This window comes from Panthera pardus, unplaced genomic scaffold, assembly GCF_024362965.1.
Source record: "Panthera pardus isolate Hobbes unplaced genomic scaffold, ASM2436296v1 HiC_scaffold_2, whole genome shotgun sequence".
Taxonomy (NCBI): domain Eukaryota; kingdom Metazoa; phylum Chordata; class Mammalia; order Carnivora; family Felidae; genus Panthera; species Panthera pardus.
In genome coordinates, this window is record NW_026526765.1 from 134,116,052 (window position 1) to 134,138,123 (window position 22,072).

At 42.9% G+C, this 22,072-nt stretch overlaps 1 long non-coding RNA gene across 5 annotated transcripts in view; it reads right to left on the reverse strand.

The window, feature by feature from the left end:
* LOC109250932 (uncharacterized) overlaps positions 1-22,072 on the reverse strand; it is a 176,785-nt gene that overhangs the window by 118,058 nt on the left and 36,655 nt on the right. For all 5 annotated transcript variants that reach the window (XR_008423907.1, XR_008423908.1, XR_002073259.2 and 2 more), the window contains exon 2: positions 3,721-3,848. This is a non-coding gene — a long non-coding RNA (uncharacterized LOC109250932). The remainder of the gene's footprint in view (positions 1-3,720; positions 3,849-22,072) is intronic.

The window sequence follows — 22,072 nt, forward strand, 5'->3', positions numbered from 1 at the left end:
GAGGCGGGGCGGGGGGTGAGGGGCACAGTCTATAAAGGTTGGGCTTCCTTGAGTCAATAAGAAGCCAGTGAAATGGGGGTCTGCTCCCTGCTATTGACATTTGGGGCTTAATCTGATGTGACTGCATTTGCAATCGGTGTCTGCTAAGCCCTGAGACACCGGATTACATGCCATAAACGGCTTTTGTCTATGAGTCTATGAAATTCACAGAGATACCAGGCTGTGCTATGGTAGAATTATTCTGTGACTGTGACTCATTCTCCTGGCCATGTTTCCCAGAATGCCACTAGAGAGATTTCCACACAAAATATTAGAATAGGAAATAATACCCAAACACCACCTACAAACATTATGTCAAGTGCTTTACCTACCTTATCTCTGTCTCTCTCTTTCTCTCAAAAATAAACATTAAAAAAACAAAATTAGGGGCGCCTTGGTGGCTCAGCTGGTTGAGAGTCCGACTTCAGCTGGGGTCATGATCTCACAGTTAGTGAGTTCGAGCCCCGTATCTGGCTCTGTGCTGACAGCTTGGAGCCTGGAGCCTGCTTCAGATTCTGTCTCGCTCTCTCGCTGTTCCTTCCCTGCTCACGATCTCTCTCTCTCTCACTCTCTCTCTCTCTCTCTCTCTCTCTCTCTCTCTCTCAAGAATAAATAAACATTTAAAAATTAAAAAAAAAATTTAAATTCCTACCATGGCCTGGAGAGGTGTTATTATCCCTCATTTTAGAGATTCAAAAACAGCCTCAGCGATTTTAAATAACTGAAGGTCAGACAAGTGATGAACTTTGAAACTCCTTAGTCAAACACATGGAAATAAACACAAAACTAGGGCAAGCAGAAGATTCTGGAACATACTTCTTTATGTTTAGTCCAGGCTCCCTCGAAGCAAAGTAGGAGACAAGGACTCATGTGCAAAGGTTCTGGCAAGAAAGGTCTCTAAGAGAACACTGATAGGGGGTGAGGGAAGCCGGACTGGCTAGCAGCAAGTCAGGCAAAGGTGCGATCTCAGGTAAAGACCCAGAGACAGCTGACTTCACCCGATGCCACCAGGGAGTTCCAGGGTATAAACTACACTTCACAGTCATCCAGGCCGACCAGAGGCACTCCCATACCTGTTGGTCAAGGCCATCCCCTGAAAAAAAAAAAAAAAAAGAAAAAGAAAGCCACAGGCCTGGCCACTGAAAGCAAATCACACCAAACCCACCAGCATGCACAAACAGTAAAAAGGAATCTGAGGAATCTGGCCAGAGCCCAGACATTGTCTGGTAATGCATTCAGCAGCACAGCTGGCTCTCAACCACCCGTACATCCTTGAAAGTCATCCCCGGTGAGAGAGAGTGTTTCCATCATTTGGGCTTCAGACAGACGGTGAGTACCCATAAGGAGTAAAAAGACTTAGGTCAGCCTTTTTGTTTATTGAAACTGGTCCGTGATTTGGGAGCCCAGCATTCTCAGGTTCCATAAGGGTAATGAGTGTGTGGTCAAGGAGGCGGGTTGATATGGCCAAAGGATCCGTGGCCTTGCCCAAAGATGAGGTATGCTTCTCCACACATGTCCCACTGCCCGGCTTGGTGACCCTGGGCAAATCACTTCACTATGTGAGTCTCAGTTCCCCCAGAGGGAAAGCGAAAGAAAATATGCACCCCAGAATTTTCCGGAATAACCAAATGAGATGATAACCTATAAAAGTGTTTTGTAAATGGTCATGATATTAATATTAGTTATTAGTAGCAGTGGGTTGTAGTTGGGTTAAACAGAAACATATTTCCATTCAAATGGGCTGCACATAGGTAGATATGACCATGATTAGGTATAAATTCCAGAGACATGGAGTTTTATCTCATTCCCAAAGCAGCCTGGCTCTGCCTACTCCCTAATGTCTCTATGTAAGCCATCATCCAGCTGGAGATTAGATGGATTTGGAAAGAGAGCTGCCTCGAGCTTCAGGAAGTCCCCCAGCTCCAACCACACAAACCAGTCAGTCTCTCAGGTTTGGACCTCACTGCCTGCTCATCCCCAGAGGGGTGCGCACCTCTCATACCTTCACACATACCATGGCTCTGGCTCTCCCTGCTTTCATGTTTCAAGGCAACTTGAACTCTAGAGCACTCCCAAAGAGAATATGACATGATCAACACACTGACAGGAAGGTGCAAGGGACATAATGGAATCAACATTCCCCCATTGGGCACAGCATTCACCCAAAGGAACAGCTCTCAAATGTCGATAAAGAGCTGCTTTCAGGGTGTGCGATAGATATTTCAGCACCCAGGGCAAGAGTCTGAAAATCACACCAGACATATGATTTGGTCACAGAAAGCTAACGTTGTTTATAAGAAGAATGTTTCCCCTGAGAATGATTTCCAAGTGCAGGGCACAAGGGACCTCAATTATTATAGAACGTTTCCTTCTCAACTATCTTTATGGGCAACTGAATAAGAATAGACTTTGGGATGAGAACAACGTAACTGTTACAACTGACTTTAGCATTTACCAGCCATGTGACTTTCAGCATTATCTGAACCTCAGTTTTCCCATCTGTGAAATGCGGTTCAGAGTACCCTCCTCAGGAAGTCACTTTAAGAAATAAAGGGCACGGGGCACCTGGGTGGCTCAGTCGGTTAAATGTCCGACTTCGGCTCAGGTCATGATCTGACGGCTCGTGAGCCCTAGACCCGCATCGGGCTCTGTGTTGACAGCTCAGAGCCTGGAGCCTGCTTCGGAAATTTACGTCTCCATCTCTGTCTGCCCCTCCTCCTCTCTCACTCTGTCTGTCTCTGTCTCAAAAATAAACATTAAAAAAAATTTTTTTTTGAAGAAATAAAGTGCAGGCGAGCTGCTTAGCATAGTTCCTGTAACAGTAGCATACATTCAAAAATGTTACCAACAAAATCCACAGTAATACATAAAGGGCCTAGACCGGTGGTTATGACAAAATAAAACATTTATTAGTATTCTTGTTACTGTAATTATCATGCTCCTCAGAGAGCACGTCAGTGGTTTGCACTTGGTGGGCATGTGCTAAATGCCGGTCAAAGAAATGACTACACAAATGACTGCAGTCAGCAAACTTAGCTCATAAAGGAAAGAGAACCCTTTTGAATTCAATGCGTGAAGAATCTCTTACCTCCTAAATATCTTAGAAAGAGCCCTATCCCCCAGCCCAGGTTTCATGTGCTATGCTGTCACTACGGCAGCTCTTCCCTTGTGGGCCCAGGAGGAGAGCAGTGGGCAGCACAGGCAGCCTTCCCAGATGACGGCATGGACGTGAGGCCATCAGGTCAGCAGGCCTGTGAGTCATCAACCCTTTCCGTCTGGAATTGGGGCAAGTGCTGTGACTACGGGGCTGTGCTAATTTACTTGGCCCCGAAGCCAGACCTGCAACACCACAGGTGTTTGTGTTTGTTCCTAAGGTAGCATCTACTTTGACTTTGCACGGAATATGGAGACATTAGGCATCCCAGCACTTGACGTCAAAGAAGAAAAGGGCAGAAACACAGAACAGCACCAGCAGAGCAACAGATATCCTCACTCTGTCTTTACAGCTATCCCCACCACTGGCAGAAAACCCTTCCCTCATAGACTGTGAAGGGCAAGAACAAGGTGGATTCACCTACTCTGCAGCCTATCCCAGAGGAGGTGCTGTCTCCTTGAGCCAGGGCCGAGAAAAGCCAGCGGGAAAAATACAGAACGGGAATACCTTGAGAAGAGGTGGCTTACCGTTCCATAAACAGGGTCAGTTGGCTGTATCGTCTTAGCCACATGAGAAGGAACCAGCTTGCCTGAAGTCCGATTTCAAACAGGTATCACCGGAGCATGGCTGAGGAATCCTGGGAAATGACAGCCTCCTGAGTGAGGAAGAGAAGGGAGATAATATTCACTGAATAGCTGTATGACAGTGACAGTGGTCATTTAGTTAGGACATAGGCAGGGACTCCATGCAAAAATTATCTCCTTTAGTTGCGTGATAACCCTCTCACAGACACTGTGTTAGTTTTCTTCTAGGGCTGCCATAACAAAACAGCACAGCCTGGGCAGCCTCAACAACAGAATATATCTGCTCTCAGGTTTGAAGGCTCCAAATCCAACATCAGAGTGCCAGCGGGCTGGTTTCCTCTGAGGGCCATAACGGAAAGGGCTTTTCTAGGCCGTTCTCCTTGACTTGCAAGTGTTCACCCTTTGGGTGCCTCTTCACACAGTCCTCCCCTGTGCATCCCTAAAAGTCACTTTTGTGGGTCCAATTTCCTATTGTTTTAAGGACATCAGTCAGACTGGATGAGGGGCCCACCCTGATAGTCTCATCCTAACTTAAACACCTCTTTAGAGGCCCTGTCTCCAAACACAGTCCCTCAATGTATGAATTTGCAGGGGCTGGGGGAGGTGGGATACACAATTCAGCCCCTAACAGGTACTGTGATTCCTATCTTACTGGTGAGTATTTTAAAGTCTGTTGTGTAACACAGCCAGTAAATGGAGGAGGCAGGATTTGAATTGGGGTGTGTGTGACATCAAAGTCTGTAACCTTCACCCTATGACACTGCCTCTGAAAGCTGATGAGTAGCGCCTAGATGAAGTTAAGAGCGACATCAGCTTCAGTATTTACAGGCTACGGATACGTCTAGAAGGTATGATAGGCGACGTACTGAGAAGCCCGCTTTGAAAGGAGTAATACGTACAAATCCTGCGGTTGTGGATTAATTTACATTTTGTTCCTTTGTTACTATAGAAAATTTCTCCAAGCGACAGAAAAATCTGTAATCCACCCCTGCACAGGCACATACCTGCCCTGGCTAATTAGGTAAGACACTGTTCCAAGCTATGCTCCTAATTAACAGGGTGCACTGCTTATGCCAAAACACAGGCCCAGTCTCTCCTGCAGTTTGTAACCCATCTGGTCTCCAGGCCCACGCTGCCAGTGTCCGCTGTGGCTGCTGTCCGAACGTCACCCTCTTCCCGCGTAGGGTGGGAGGATGGGTTCATGGAGGGTAAGGAGTCAACAGCACTCAGCCAATCTTCTGGACTCTGTTGGCATGCAGAGCCAGTTGCCTCTGGTGACTAATTACACTTGCTTTTTGCAGGAGGATTAATTCCCTTTTCTGGAGAGTTTTTCCGATGTCTGCTATTAAAAAGCAAATCTCAACAATTCCCCTAGCTCAGAAGGAATGGAGTCCAGTTCAGGGTGGGTCATCACTATCGTCAAAATCCATGGCTTGAAAGAGAGGATGCTTGCACGTAACAGGAAAGGTGTGTGTGTGTGTGTGTGTGTGTGTGTGTGTGTGTGTGCATGCGCGTGTGTGTGTAGATGCATGTAATATGCACAAATACGAACATGAACCTAAAGTTTGTAATAATTACGATTTTTCTCCCTAAGGTGACTATATGTCCCTTTTCTCATGGTTGCCACCTATTTCAAAAAACCTACTAAAATAACTGTACAAGCAACTCAGATACTGCACGTTTTAGATAATAACACATTCAAAAGAAAGGAGCAGATAATTGGAGACATATTCACAATTAGACATAACTCTCTTCAAACAAAGAACGACCCCCCAGTTAATTAATGTTTGTCAAGCACTTTAGAATCATACAATTCAACAACCTAGACATTCCTACCTAAAGGTAGGGACACAAAAGGAGGGGAAAGCAGCATAGACTGGCTCTGGGTCTGTCTTGCTCAGTTATTCATCAGATTTACCAGAGATGGGGGCTAAAAACCACACACACACAAAGTAGCTGGAACTAAATTTCCTTAAAAGCTATTGCTCTGTCTCTACCTCTCATTTTTCTTTATGAGTGAATGGGGAATAATTCTCCTGCAAATCATTTCACAGGAGCAAGAACATCAATTCTTAATTATTAATATCACAATTTGTTATTTATTAAGCATCAACAGTGCATTAGATGTTGTACAAAACACAGATAGCTCAGGGTCTTAAATCAAGCCGATTCACTCAGAAATGTGGGTCTTTACCCTTTTTTTTTTTTTTTGGTTGGGATTTGGGCACTGAGCTGGATAATGAGATGCCGCCTGCCTTGGAGGAAAGTGTCTTTCTAGCACTTAGGTTTTATCTCTCACCAAATAAGAGCACAGTATTTGCCTGAGAATCAAAGATTCCAAACTAGGGAATGGACCTTAAAGGACATCACAGCCAGTGGCCCCTGAGCTTGCTGACCATGGGTCCACCTTAGTTTAAACATGCACCCTGTTATTTTTACAGATTCCCTTATATGTTATATACATACACTATTACATCAATACATTATGATCATTACAGAAACCTACAAAATAAGAAAAAGTTTAAAAGATAAGATGTAGATAAAATGCTTGAAAATAACTTTTTTATTGTATTTTATTAATAGGAATAAAGAATTCTGCTCTCACTAAACAGATGCCACAGCTGATAACAGTTCTTTACTGAATAATATAATTGAATAGGAGTCATTATTTTTTCTTTGTCTCATACTTTGTGATACAGGGATTTGGTGTGGTGTAACTTTTCTGACTGCCGCTGCTTGGAAAGATGCTTCTCAAAAATACATCCATCCAAATGGGGCAGGCGGGGGGGATGATGCATTGCTGGTCGTGCTTAGTAAATCATGGAAACTTTTTCTTTTTAAAGTAATCTCTACACCCAACGTGGGGCTCGAACTCACAACCCCAAGATCAAGAGTGGCATACTCTACTGACTGAGCCAGCCAGGAGCTCCCCTCATGAAACTTATTTTTTAAATCATCCACCAATTATGTGAAAGCGTTTGTAGAAATCTGCTAGTCAATTTCAGTTTTTTTCCTACTCTGTCATTTGTTCTTGTCAACAAATTGGAATTTACTATATTTTTATATGTTTAATAAAGGAGTTCAAAATACACAGAATCCTTCGTTTTTAAATCAGTTTTGAAATTCTATTCCTATGTTTCCTAAGTTTGAGATGTTATAGCTTTTTAAAGTTTACAAACTTCTACAGCTTTGGCAACAAAAATAACATTAATGATGCAAACGTTTCCAGCCATTATTTTTAGAATGCATTCTCCATAGCATAAGTTCCTTTGAAAAAGTAACTGATTTCTTATTTTCAGAGGAGTCAGTTATATTAGTTGACTGATTAAAAGCTTCACTTAAACCCCACTCTTTCACTGACTGAGTGATCTTAAGGAAGTCACTTCACCTTCTGTGCCTCAGTTTCCTCATCTGTCAAGTAGAGTTAGTTCCTACCATCAAAGACTGCATGAAGAGTCATTAACTTAACCCATATAAAACAGAACAATGCCTGGTTCATACTAAACTTTATATAAGTGAAACATACTAAGTGCATTTAGTTTTTTTAATAGGCTCCACGCCCAACGTGGGTCTCGAACCCATGACCCTGAGATCAAGAGTCGCATGCTCTACTGACTGGGTCAGACAGGCACCCCGAGTATGTTTAGTTTTTCACAAATTTCTGCCAAGAGCCCTACTACCAACAGCTACTTGTCATCACAGGAGGTCAGTATAATTGGACACATGTCTTTTTGTAAAAGAAAAATGTACAATTTTGACTATGCTTTAATTATTTTGACCTAAGAATGCCCACAAACTTCTCTGTGACACAAAAAAGTTGTCATCGTTATTCCCCATTTCATTCAAAATATGATAAAGCTTCTGCTATTTGCAATTCTATTATTTAAGATAACACAGTCCATAAATTTCTCTAACTGGGCACAATCAACTACAATATATGGAAACATGCCAGTGCGGATGAACGAAGGAAGGCATGGCCGCGAGCTTCAGTGTTGAAGGGCTTCTGCTCACTGCAGTATCAGATGGGACACCTCAGATGAGACAGAGATTGCGTGCTTCACTAGACACTAAATATTAGTAAGCTTTCTTCTTCTGCTCCTGCTTTTTTTTTTTCCTTTTAGATAAAATGTAAATGTGAAGGAAATGTCCTCCTTCTTCGGCCCTCCACTGTGGAGTCCAGGGATCTGGTCCAGTGGTTTCCCGACAGAGATTCTCCAGATTGCACCCAGAGCTGCTGAATCAGAGTCTCCGGTTAGGCCTGCTTCTCATCCAGCTCCCAGCCTGCATTAGTCTGACAACCAGATGACTATCTGATCTTCCCACAAGGGAGGCTCCCTTACCAGAGCCCTGATAGATGGCCATCTTCTTGAACCTTTCTAATGACAAAGAGCTTAATCCTCCCAGGGCAGCCCACCTCAGTTTTAGAGTTCTGTGATGGTCAGAAAATGTCTTCTCCCATGTCCCTGTCATTCTATCTTGTGTGATTATTTTGCTCTCTGGTGTCACACAGAAAATGATACACAGCGTCTCCTCTCCCATTCCCCCGACTCCGCCCCTGCTCCTCCATAGACCCTTCAATCAATCCCCATTTGACTTGTTCTCTGGGATATCCTGCCATCCCACTTCCCCTCCCTGGCTGCTCTCCTACTTGGAAATGTTGCTTAATATCCCCTATGTCATCAGACCAGGTCAGGATGCTGTGGGTGGGTGACCTCCTCAGATTGCTGCTGCAGTGGCATCATTAAGGCCAAAGGGATTCATCATTGCCAGCTCAGGCTCACATGTTCTCACCATTTGGGTGCTTCATGTAGATACAGTACATACATTCATTGATAATAAAAATACCTTTCATAATTGAGTGGAAGCATATTCCAACCTTCATCAAGACATTCCCTGTGTCTTCATGTATAAAATATACTGGTCTACAGTGCAAAGCCCTGAAGATTTGATATTGTCTACTTTGTGTCTCTCTTTAGTCTTGTTTCATGCCGTAAGAAATATGGGATGGAGACAAACAGTGAACTAGAGTCAGGGCAGCTGGTACCACCTAGGCCCAGTTCTACTACATCAGTTTTAGCAGTTTTAACACTTACCCTTTCTACATCTTTCTATGCTCATCAGTGGAATGAGAATATGAATGCCTGCCCTTCCAACCTGAGAAAGTTTTAGCAAGAATTAAATGAGTTACAAATTATAAAAGCCTTTTAAGTAGTTTAAAAGATAATAATAATAATATTAATAATATAATATTATTATTATGCAACCTGTAGGCACTTAATAAATATTAATGGAGAAATGAAACAGACAGACAAATGGTAGAGAGCAGGCTGAATGATGGAAAGAAGGGAGGATCAGAGAAAAGATAAGAGATAACAACAATTCAAGCTCTTGGCACCTTAAGCCAGTGTCTGTCACCGATGGTAACACAGAAAGAATCACGATGCTTTAAGTCCAGGGCACTGTTTAATAAACGCAGGGCTTAGTTTCTGGTGAGGGATCATCTCACCCAGAATTTCTGTAGCTCCATGCAGTTAATGAGGCATCTAACAGCACCTGTTCAGATTTTACCCAGGAAGAAATGTAATGGGTAGGACACAGGAGGTAAGACACAAGGCTCACATTCATCAATGCACATTGCTGGTTTTCCAGGGACAGCAAAATATTTAACAGCTGAGCAGCAAATCTCATTTGACTGTTTAAGTAAAAGGTAATGATTAATATCAAGCTAAAAGTGTGTGCCTTTCTACATTTTTATTAAATAAAACACACTAATGGCATATGTATGAAATAAAACTGCATTTTCAACAAGGTTTTCATTCTCCTGTGAACTAAGCATCACAGGATACTTGGTTCTATGCGTTTAGTCATCCATCCATTTATTCGAACAAACATCTCTTAAGTGAATATTATGTGCCAGGCTTTATCCCACCCAGAGCAGGACTAAAAGATGAATAACCTCAGAGTCTGAGGACTAGGGCGGAGCAGGAAGGAGAAAGAGACACACATGCACGTGCTCATGAGCGCGTCCACACACACACACACACACACACACACACACACAGAGAACAATGTAAATGCAATACGATGTGATAAAACACAGACTGAGTCAGCATGCAGCAGGCTCACGGGTAATCTTAAAGCAGCGAATGAGTCAGGAGTCAGCTACAGATCAGAGAAACTACACTATCTTGTTTAAGGAGCAAGAGATTTAACACAGGGAACTAGGTGCTAACAAAATCATGGAAAGGTCAGGAGGAGCACTGGGTCCATGCTGAGCCTGGACAGCAGTCCTAGAAGGATACTGCAGAACTGCACCCCAGGGGGAGCTGCCCTCTTGGCCACCTTCAGGAAACAGGAATCCAAAGACCCCAATGCAATGCTGGCTCCAGAAATGCACCTCATTAGCAGCTCTCCAGAGATGATAATTGTTCATTCCTGCTAAATCCTTACTGGGAGATAGATAGAAAGATAGGCAGGCAGGTAGGTAGGTAGGTAGGTAGATAGACAGAAAGATAGACAGATGATTGATAGATGATAGATAATTAATAGATAGATAGATCAATAAAGGTCTAACAGACCACCATAGCTCTTGCCATTTAACTCAGTTCTGAACTTAAGTCTTACATAAATGCACCTGATTAGCAGAGCCTGAAATCACATCTGGACCCCTAACTGCAAGGGAGTCTCTCTGTAGCTTTAGCAGTCCAGGAGCACTGAGAGACGGTGTGAACAGGTGTGAGTGTGCCCAACTAGCACACTCAGCCCAGTGGAGAATGTAAACATGGACAGATCACAGGGTGGAGAAGGGGAAGGGCTGCAGCTAGGAGGCTCAGCATGTGCGTGAACCTAACCAGCATTGGAAGTATGTCCCGGACGAGCTATGAATAGGACCAAGGACAGCATTTTAAATGTCACCACCTTTTTGGTTGTCATCGTTACTGACATGTTGACACTAAAGTCAAATCCACATGAGTGCAGTGTTCTGGTGGAGTAAATAGGAACTTGGAGTCGAGACACAGCAATGTTCTTCCTAGCTCTGCCACTTACAGTGTTCCTGGGATGTCACTTAACACCTCTGGCTTCATTTTTGCCATCTGCAAAATAGGGATAATTACCATGATCCTTTACTAGTAAGTCAGGAATTAATAAGAAACACAAACATCAAAACTCATCATCTTGGTGGGAGTCCTTTTACACACACTAATTGGATATTTATTTAATGGGGGGGGGGAGGGGAAGCTTCCCAGCATTTGCAGAAACTTTCCTAATAATACAGTATTACAATTTTGTTTGGATACTGTTAGAATAATGGATGTCCAATCAATATTTGTTGATACGAAATAAAAATGTAAGCATCATGGAATTCAGTTTTCCTTGGAAACGCAGAGCTCTTCCCAGCTTTCCTCTCGTGGTTGGTCGTAGAAACCTTCCCCAGCACTGCACACGTTGACTGGCAAGGTAAATAAATGAGGGAGCCAGAGCTTTGCATTGTTTACCGAGCCTTGCGCTCGGCCAAGGTGACTGCCTGGCAAGCGGAGTAGTCTTCCGTTACACAGTTTTCATGAATATGTAATTCATCTGGTCGCAATAGATGTATTTCATGCCATTTGGAAAGCCACATGTTCTTTCCTTGCAATAATGGCCTCCTCCACCCCTGTGCAGAGACGAGGAGGGGGTTCAGCAGCTGTTGAAGGTCAAGCTACCACTGAGTTACCGAGTTACAGCACACAGACGGTGGAGACCATGTGGCATGTAAATCACCTGCAGCAGCACGGGTGACGTCAGATGGCAGGGAACTTTAAACACCTCTCTCTCCCTCTCTCTCTCTCTCTTTGTGTCCCCCTGCCCTTCCCCCAGACCAAGAGGAAAGGGGAATCCAAGCAAGCTATAAGAGATGATATACAATCAGATAAGCTTTTAAAACAGGTGACGAGCAGAGAAAATACAGCGAAACATGAACTGACAATACAATTTCACTGGATTTTCTGTCTCACCATCTGCATCTATGTGACAGTCAGTGAGGAAGAGAAAGGAGACCAGTGTGAAACCAGGAAGCCACAAATAACCCCAGAATTAGACCCTGGTAGGTAAAAGCTGGGAAGAGATGTCTTCAAAGCGACCATCTACCTCTCCACTGTGGAAGGAAAGAGTAATTCTGAGTTGTGAGCTTTCCCTAGAGGAATGGAGCTAGTAACATAAGTCACTGCTGTGTCTCTGTTTCTTCATTTTCACACACACACACACACACACACACACACACACACACACACACTGAAAAAGAAAGAGAAATTTCACAAAGATGTCCTATGCCTTAACCAATTAACAATTACAAAATAAGAAATATGACAATCCTATAATTGAATTGTCACCAGCAGTACAAGAGGGCAATGTCAAAGTTTTCTTGTCCTTATAATGAGATTTTCCTTATATTAAATGTCTTTTATTCCATCTAGCTTATGCCAATTACTCCTGTCTTGTCTCTCTAACTAATGAGAATAACTGATCCCCACATACTTCCTATCTGCCAAAGTGTTATTATCCTTTAGTCTTCCTTTTCCCCAGAAAGTAGCTAACACTCTTGATTTTATAAAGAATCCCTTAAAATTGATTACCATTTCAAGAAGTTTCTTTGGAATTTTGGCCAACTTAACTTACTGCTATTAACAGAATGAAGTGTTTAAGTGTTAAGAATGCTTTACGCCTGCAGAGTAACTAACACAAATGGGTGGTTTATATGGCTAGGTTAAGCTGAGATTTCTTTTTTTTCCCCCCTCTGCTTTAATGTTTTTAATGTGTGGCAGCCATCGAGAGTTTGTATAGAGCTATGAGAAGACGGTCGTGGCCTTAAGGGGTGGTCCAAATGTGGGTATCACAGAAGAATGGCACCTGTGACATCAGCTGAAATACTGTGTTTAAAGGGTTGTTATAAGGACTTAATAAGGGCAGAGCAGCAATTGTGGGTATAGAAACCCACACAGGAATTATGGGAACAAAGACCATACAGAGCTAGGGAGCCCAGCAACATGGCAGGAGGCCTCGGGTTGAACCTCACAGGCCATTCTGCCAGCATTCTGTGGTCGTCTCAGGACTCCTGGCCCTGCCATGAGTGCCTTCTCTGGGGCAGACACCCTTCCTCAGCAGGCAGGAGTCATGCAGATATGGCTTGGTTCAACGGGATACCAGCAAGTCTCAAGAGCATGACTGTCAAGTTTACCAAGGGGGCCCATCTGCCCTTATCAGCTAGAGAACACAATTTCTCTGGCTTACTGTGGGGGGGGATGGAGGGGTCAGCCAACTCCTTCAGGGTTAAAGAAGAACATTCTCCAGCTTCTCCAACCAACAACCCAGGCAGGATTCTCAAAGCGGGAGAAGACCCTGAAGATTTCTTGCCTAAATGTCCAAATACAACATCGTATTGTATTCATAGTCTCTGGGTAATTGCTCTGCTTTTTGCTTCATTTTGCCTGAGCAGTCTCAGTGCCCGTGAAGTGCCTGCAGTACGGGTGGAAGCTTCCACAGAGGCAGTACATAGTGGCCACAAACGATACCTTTGCCAGCTGAAATTGTTCCCATTCTCTCCAAGCTGCGTACAGAAGACAAAACACAAAAACACCTGCCTTATTAATTATTCTAACCATTTGCCAGTTACTTAGGTTTTCAGGAAATCGATACGTGTTTTAAAAGCACATTGGTGTTAAACACCCATGTAAATGGAGCGCAGAAATGAACCGAAAAGGTGCCGCATAGGATGCTCGTTCATGGAGGCAGTAGTTCTTCCCCAATGTCAACGATTTCACCCAACGGACGTTAAACTATTACCAAATCGTCTTCCCTCCCAGGCCTCAAAGACAGATGTAATTTCATACAGCTCTCAGACTTGATGGCTAACCGCAATAGTGCTGAACACAACATCTGGACTCACTACAGGAAATCATTCCCTTCGTTTTGAGAGCCGGGCGCAAACCTGAGGGAGCGGCACATAAGAGCTTCTGCTAGTAAAGAAACGCATCACAAGGGTTTTCTATGAAGCGAAGCAGGAGACGGACAAGAGCGAAAACTGAACTTCAGAGAACATCTTCCTGCCATCAAAGTGGTCATCTACTTGGAATGCATAGATTTACAAGATGGTAGAGCAAGAGATACAGAACACGGGATTTTTCACTCTTTTTTAAAAGCAAATCGCAAACACTTGGAGAGCCTGGGTGGCTCAGTCGGTTGAGCGTCTGACTTTGGCTCAGGTCATGATCTCACGGTTCCTGAGTTTGAGCCCTGCATCGGGCTCTCTGCTGTCATCACAGCTGTGTGCATGCATGCACACTCTCTCTCTCTCAAAAATAAATAAACATTTTTTTTAAAAAACACACAAACACTCTTATGATTGGCCAAAATCATGCACGGTACCCTAAAAAGGATGATAGAAAAATTGCAGGGTAGATTTTTAATAATAATTGTATTTGCAACCTTGGTCCTATCCCAACAAGTTTGAGAGAAGGTTGACCCAAGTCCCCAGGCTAGAGACTGTGGAAATCCAATATATCTCTACATATCTGGCTTAGAGAGAGGGTTTTACAGTCAAAAAATTACTCTTTTCAGCCTCTACCAAACTGATGTTCACTCTGAGACTTCCTGTGATCACACTTTTTATGTTAGTAGCCCTAACATAGAACCTGAATCCTTCTCAGAGACTCCACTTGTCACTTGTCCCCTCACCTTTACCACCTCTGCCAACAAGTTTTTGCTAGCAGAAACTTCACTGAAAAGGCGGGAGCCACCACATGGCTGTGATGGGGGACACGTTTTGCAGGCTGTCACATCTTACACTATAAGAAAAGCACTTGAGAAACGCTTAGCTACCAGCAATTTCTTAGTGGGTGTAGCCAACCTCACCATTTAAACTCCCACGGTTTTGCTGATTCTTCTCACTACTCTCCCTTCACACCTGTTATGGGTTGAATTATATCCCTCAAAAAGATATATTTGAGCCCAAACCCCCACCATCTGCAGACGTGACCATCTTTAGAAATAGAGTCTTGGGGAGCCTGGGTAGCTCAGTTGGTTAGGCGTCTGACTCTTGGCTTCGACCCAGGTCATGATCTCACGATTCTTGAGTTCGAGCCCTGAGTCAGGCTCTGCGCTGCCAGTGCACAACCTGCTTGGGATTCTCTCTCATTATCTCTCTCTCTCTCTCTCTCTCTCTCAAAATAAATAAACTTAAAAAAAAAAGAAAGAAAGAAATAGAGTCTATGCAGACGTAATCAAGTTAAGATGGCGTCATTAAGGGTGGGATTCATCCAATTTGACTAGGGTCCTTATAAGTAAAGAAGGGGCGCAAAGGCACACAGGGAGAATGCCTTAAGACCACAGGGTAGAGATTCGAGGGATGCAATCTGCAGCCACAAGCCAAGGAACACCACAGATCTCCAGCCACTGCCAGAAACTAGGAACAGGCACAGGCAGATTCTACCCAGAGCTCCATGAGAGAACATGGCCCTGCTGACACCGATTTCACAAGTCTCACCTCCAATACTGCGACAGAATAAATGTCTGTTATTTTAAGCCCCCCCACCCCAGTTTGTGGTATTTTGTTACCTCAGCCCTAGGGAAATAATACAACACCTTCCCCGCCCCCCCCTTCTCTCTCTTTCCCTCCCACATTCTCGGCAGGGATACTTAGCATCTCTTTTATTATCTTGACACCTACCCAACTTTGACCCGTGGGCAGCTAATGAATGTATTTTCTTATTCAAGGCAGGCTCCCTCCCAAAGGTGCCAGCGGTCATGAAAATATTGTTTTCTCCACTAGCTATAATGTATTTAGATTATAAAAACAATCCAAGCGCCCCCATTAGATTTAGGGGTCAAAACAAACTAGCTGCTGCAGACCCTTTTGCTTCGTAATCATTGACAGCTTTCTGGTATGAGTAGGGACAAAGACCTGCATGCTTGTTAGAGCCCACAAAGCTGGTGTGAACTGGCATCTCCTTCCCTCTGCCTCATCCCGGACTGCTCTCCCACTTCCGCTCTTCGCGTTGATCATATTGGCCTCTTTCAGTTCCTTACTTTCCACACAGCATGGACTCTACTGCTCCTGCTGCCTGGAACTCCTTTCTCCAGACCCCTGTCCCAGCCCCTCTTTGAGCAAATGCCTAGTTACTCTCTGATCGCAGCTCAACTGTAATTTCCCATGAGAGGCCGCTCCTGCTGCCCTGGGACTGAGTCACATTCCCCAATTACAGACCCTTATGGCACCCACTGCTTTTCCTTAGTAATGTTTACTAGTTTTTAATTACAATAGAAACTCTTTTGATTGAGCTGGGGGCGGCGGGGGGGGGGGGGGGGGAGGGTTGAATTTACTGACGTTTTCAAATCCATCTGTAAAACGTATTGACTGATGGCCCAAAGCATGATAGATGCTTGTGGCTTCTGTAGCCTAATACCCCCATCCCTTCTATCCCCGCCAACTGAGAGTGGTTGTTTTTGTTCCCTAACCTGTTTACGGCAGTTGTACTTGGTGACTATAATTATGTAGTTTAATTAAATATCACATCAACTAATCAAATATGAACATAAAAAGAGAGTTGCCATTTCTATGAAAACTAAGTTACGGGGTGCCTGCGTGGCTCAGTTGGTTAAGCATCCAACTTTGGCTCACATTATGATCTCACGGTTTATGGGTTCAAGCCCCACATCAGGCTCTACACTGGCAGCTCTGAGCCTGAAGCCTGCTTCAGATTCTGTGTCTCCCTCTCTCTCTCTCTCCCCCCCCCCCTTCTGCTTGTGCTCTCTCTCAAAAATAAATAAATAAACTAAAAAAAAAATGTTAAATGCTTTGAAAAGACTTGAAAAAGCTGGGAGGAAATTGCTCTTAGATTAGTGACAGGTAAGACAAGTGTAAAGGACCAGAGGAAAAAAATAATAAAAATTTAAATGAACTCAAATTATTTTGCAAGTGTCTTTAAGTTCTCCCTCTATATTAAAGTATCTGAAACTGAAAATTGTAGATGATATGCATTTGAGTAGGCTGTATGCAAGAAGGGTGGCCCTATCAAATCTGGCAAATAAATGTTCATGTATTTTAAGTAAAAAATAAAAGTTTTACATATATATATATATATATACATACACACACACACATATATATACATATATACACACACATACATTTACGATGTGTATACACACATATATGTATACACACACATATATAAATGTATATATGTATATATATACTTATGTGTATGTGTATATAAATACACATCTGACCCTTCTTGAACAGCATGGGCTTGAACTGGGTGGGTCCACTTATACACAGATTTTTTTTTCAACACAGTGAAGTACTGTAAATGTATTCTCTCTTCCTTATGATTTCCTTTTTTTTTTAATGTTCATTTATTTTTGAGAGAGATAAAGTACAAGCAGGTGAGGGGCAGGGAGTGAAAGGAAGAAGATCTGAAGCAGACTCCACGCTGACAACAGAGAGCCCTATGTGGGGCTCCAACTCACCGACCGGGAGATCATGACCTGAGCCGAAATTGTATCCTTAACCAAATGAGCCACCCAGGTGACTGCCCCTTGTGATTTTCTTAATAACATTTTCTTTCCTCTAGATTGCTTCGTTGTAAGAATACAGTAGATAATGCATATAACATACAAAATATGTGTCCATCCATTTTTATGTTATCAACAAGGCTTCCAATCAACAGTAGGCCATAAATTAGTTAAGTTTGGGGGTAGTCAGAAAGTTATACATGGATTTATGAGGTGTGGGTGCCCCTGGCCCCCTTGTTATTCAAGGGTTAAATGTATATGCACGTATACACACACACACACACACACACACACACACACACACACACATATTTAATGATTTCCCACTTTAACTGCATTTTCCAATTACCTAATAATCTACTAGTCTTGTTCTCACCAGAGCAGAGGCCTCTTACAGTATGTATTTACTGTTGTGGTCATGTGATTAATATTCATCTCCCCCACTTGATGGTGAGTTCCATTACAACAAGAAGCGTGTCTTTATTTTTTTTTTTTAAATTTTTTTTTTAATGTTTATTTACTTTTTTTGAGACAGAGAGAGCATGAACGGGGAGGGTCAGAGAGAGAGGGAGACACAGAATCTGAAGCAGGCTCCAGGCTCTGAGCTGTCAGCACAGAGCCCGACGTGGGGCTTGAACTCACTGACCGTGAGATCATGACCTGAGCCGAAGTCGGACGCTTAACCTACTGAGCCACCCAGGTGCCCCCAAGAAGCATGTCTTTAGATTCAACCCTAGAGTTGAACTCCTACTGCCACAAAGTACATACTCAGTAAGCACTATTCTGAATAAATAAGTGAAAGATAATTTTGCTTAATTTTGTCTTGTGCAGATGTAACAGATAATATAGTAAAATATTCAAGCACAGTATTGAAAGATGCCCGAAGCAGTGAAAAAAAAAAATTATCCCTCAGAATTCCTCAGAGCGGTAAGTGTTAACTTTAATTCTGTGCAAGACTGTCCAGAGTGTTGGGGGCATATCTGAGGACAGCAGTGTCTTTTCTTTCTGATGGGTAAACTGACTGCCCTGTTTTATCTGAACAGGACTCCATGGATGGGTATGAATCTGAACCAGAGAACAAAGGAAACACATTTTCCTCTTTTCACATCTCTTTATGTTGTGAGAAATCTATCGTCCTCCATGATAGGAGGCTTAGTGAAAATAACAGATGGGTTTAATCCATAAAAATGAAAAAACTTTTCCCATTTCAACTCCATTTCCTGCTTTTCTAGGTAAAACAAAACTTTCCCTGAGGAAATGATGTAAATACACTCACATGTTCTTAAAAGATCCCACATAGCACAAAATATTGCTATGAACTACACCATGGTTTTTTTCATTTATGTTTAAAAAGTAATATGAATGTGGTAGTAGAAAAAAATGATAGAACTTATGCACTGCTTTCCAATCCCTGTTTCATTGTGACTTCCCTCCCTAAGCTTCAATTTCCTTGTCTGTCAAATGAGGTCGGTAAAAATATACATACCCTACCTAGTTTACAAAATTATTGTAAAGGATTAATTTTCATAACGTACATGAAGACTTTTGAAATACTATAAAAGGTGATACAAATGCATAGTGTCATCGCTACTCCACAGTCTCTGTGCCATATTTCCTCAACAGCTTCTGTCCCTGCCCTTCTTCACACAATTCACTTCCTTTAATACAGACACAAGCAGTCTTCTGTTATTGCACTTGACTGTACGACGGAGGTTACTGATTTTGGAGAAGATAATCATGGTCCTGCTCCAAAAACCCTTCTGGGGAAATCCATGGGATATTCAATCCACATCTCTGCCCAGAATCTTTTCTAGACAGACTTAACATTTACTTATTTTTGAGACAGAGAGAGAGACACAGCATGAACGGGGGAGGGGCGGAGAGAGAGGGAGACACAGAATCCGAAGCAGGCTCCAGGCTCCGGGTTCCGGGCTGTCAGCACACAGCCTGATGCGGGGCTCGAACTCACGAACCACGAGATCATGACCTGAGCCCAAATCAGACACTTAATCGACTGAGCCACCCAGACGCCCCTTTTCTAGACAGATTTAGAGAGGAGGCATAAGTCAAGGGCTCTGTTAAAAAGCACAGTCTCATTGCCAGTATGAGTTTAAACTTTAACAGCTTTGGTATCCATCTGTAAAATGTCACTTCTGTTGGTTCCATCCTAGCAGCTCAAACATAGAAAATCACAAATCCACCTCCCTCAATAAAATATAAAAGTCTAGAGTGTCTGCATAATATATGTGCACTCAAGCTATACTAATTTATCCCACAATTACTTTTATTTTTTAGCATTTTTATTTGGCTCTTATACTACATAATTAATGATGTTTACACGAAAGGTTCTTTAATGTAAACAGCATAAGTGGATTACTGAGCAAGCCTTAAAACAAACATTTTTCTCCTTTTAAAATTTTCTTCACTCTCCTCTGGCACAAGAGCAGAGTTTTTTAAAATGTCAAGGGGGATATAGAAATCAGGCTTCTGAGGTCCATTCCCTCCTAGTAAGACAGGCTTATAATTCTGTTTCCTGTAATGGTTGGCCTGGGGGGGTTCAACAGTGACCCTGCTGACCCAACACATCCAGACTCAGAAGCCTGTCTTTTCTTTGGGAGGTTGCCACTGTTTTTCTCCATGACCTTAAACATAACACAATATCTGGCCCTTCCAGATCATTTCCTGCAGAGTTTGCAGTGCTGGGGGATGAGACACTCGTGAGATAAATAAATAAGCTCACTGTAAAGACCCGAGAAAGGCCACGGGAGAAAACCTACCAGGTTTCTAAATCCTTCCACCATCACGATTATGCCAACATCACCCAACCGTGGCTATTACTGGGGACTGTCCCTCCTAGTCAAAGTTCAGATCGCATGTTTTTTGAGTAGCAGGATGGAGACAGATTACTGTAAAATAGAGTTGGCATGATAGTCACTACCTGTCAGGACACATATTATTGTTTTAAGGTATTCTCAAGGGAAAGCAGTGACATCAAAAGCCTTTCCTTTACTCCTGTTCTCCCAAAGGCAAAGCCAAGGAGCTGGGAGTGAAGATACCTCCCTTCACACCACACACCCAGCCCTCAGGAGGCCTTGGGGGAAGCCTGGTTCCAGGTCATCTCTGGAAGAAGAAAGGGTGATGTGTCCTTTAAGACACCCTTCAAGCTATCTCAGGAGGTACAGACCAGACTCTACCAGCAGGCTTTCTCCAGAGCAGCCTTTAGTCTCAGGAGTGAACATAGAGCTGGAAGAGCCTTGAGATCCACCAGAACTCAGCCCATGTAAGAGATCCTGACACCAGTCCTATCAAGATTCCCAGGGTATAGTTTGGAACTGAAGCCCAGACCTGGATGGAGGACAAGAGATAGGTCAGGCGCCCCTGACAAGCATGTTTGGAGCGAACATAACTGTATAAGACCTATTGCTATACTAAGACCTTCATATTCTCTAAACGCTCTTACTTGTACATCACTTCAGATATGTTAAAATGTGTACACGTCCCACATTTAATTATTTTGCTATGAAGAATTTTATAATTTTGCTTTTGAAATTATTTGGCTAAAGTAATTAATTTAAAATATGCTGTGATTTCAGGGCGCCTGGGTGGCTCAGTCAGTTAAGCGTCTGACTTCAGCTCAGGTCACGATCTCACGGTTTGTGAGTTTGAGTCCCGTGTCGGGCTCTGGGCTGACAGCTCAGAGCCTGGAGCCTGTTTCAGATTCTGTGTCTCCCTCTCTCACTTTGCCCCTCCCCTGCTCATGCTCTCTCTCTCTCTCTCTCTCTCTCTCTCAAAAATAAAAATTAAAAAAAAATTGTTTTACATAAAAAAAATGCACTGTGATTTCTCAACACTCATCATGTATATCCAGGAATTTTCAGTTGGTAAGAGCATCTCATCTACAAACTATTTTCCAATGTAGTGAAATTGTTATGAACAACAAATCCAGCAATTAATGAAGCTGACACAGTATTATATTTTGTGACCATTTAATAAATGTTGTTTCATTTTGCTCTGGCAGTTTTAATTTCTAATTTTGGAGACTGTAACTTTTCCCACTCAGACTCCAGACATTTTCCCAGGCACAGCTCAAATGCTGAGCACTGTTTTCCCTGTGTCTAGAGGCAAAGCTTGTCCTTTGGGTTTGTGGCATTCAGTCAAGCACTCCTGAAATGACTGGGCCTGGAGTACAGTGAGTTCTTAGCCATTTCATGGAACTTGCACCTTCAACCAAAACAATCATGAGGAGGTACCATACCTTGTGCCTGAACAACCCAAGAAATTCTTATCAAATTCAAATACTGATGATTTTTGTGAATTTTTGGCTCCTTACTGAAATTTACCCACCACAAATACTAAAAGACTTCACTATTGGCCTTTGGCAAAGTCATACTTTTCCTGCGGTGGGTGAAACCAGCTTTCATAAATCAAATTTATTTTGTTTTCCAATAAGAAATGAGATGTGGAAGCTGATTTGGAGTTGTACTCCTAGGAAGCTTTTCTATCACTCCACAAAATGTGAGTCATGCATGTTCCACCAAGGTGTTTATAACTAGACTCAAGATAACTTCTTTAAAAATAATGGATCAGCAACTGTGTAGTGGAGTGTACTTTGTAGACTGACTTTTTTTCTTCCCCCAGAAAGGCATTAGGTCTTATTAGTGTATCAACTCAAAAATAATCATAGGTAGTCTATTGACAGTCACAAATTGCCCTCTTTTCTGTCAGCAAATGCTAGAATGATACAGTA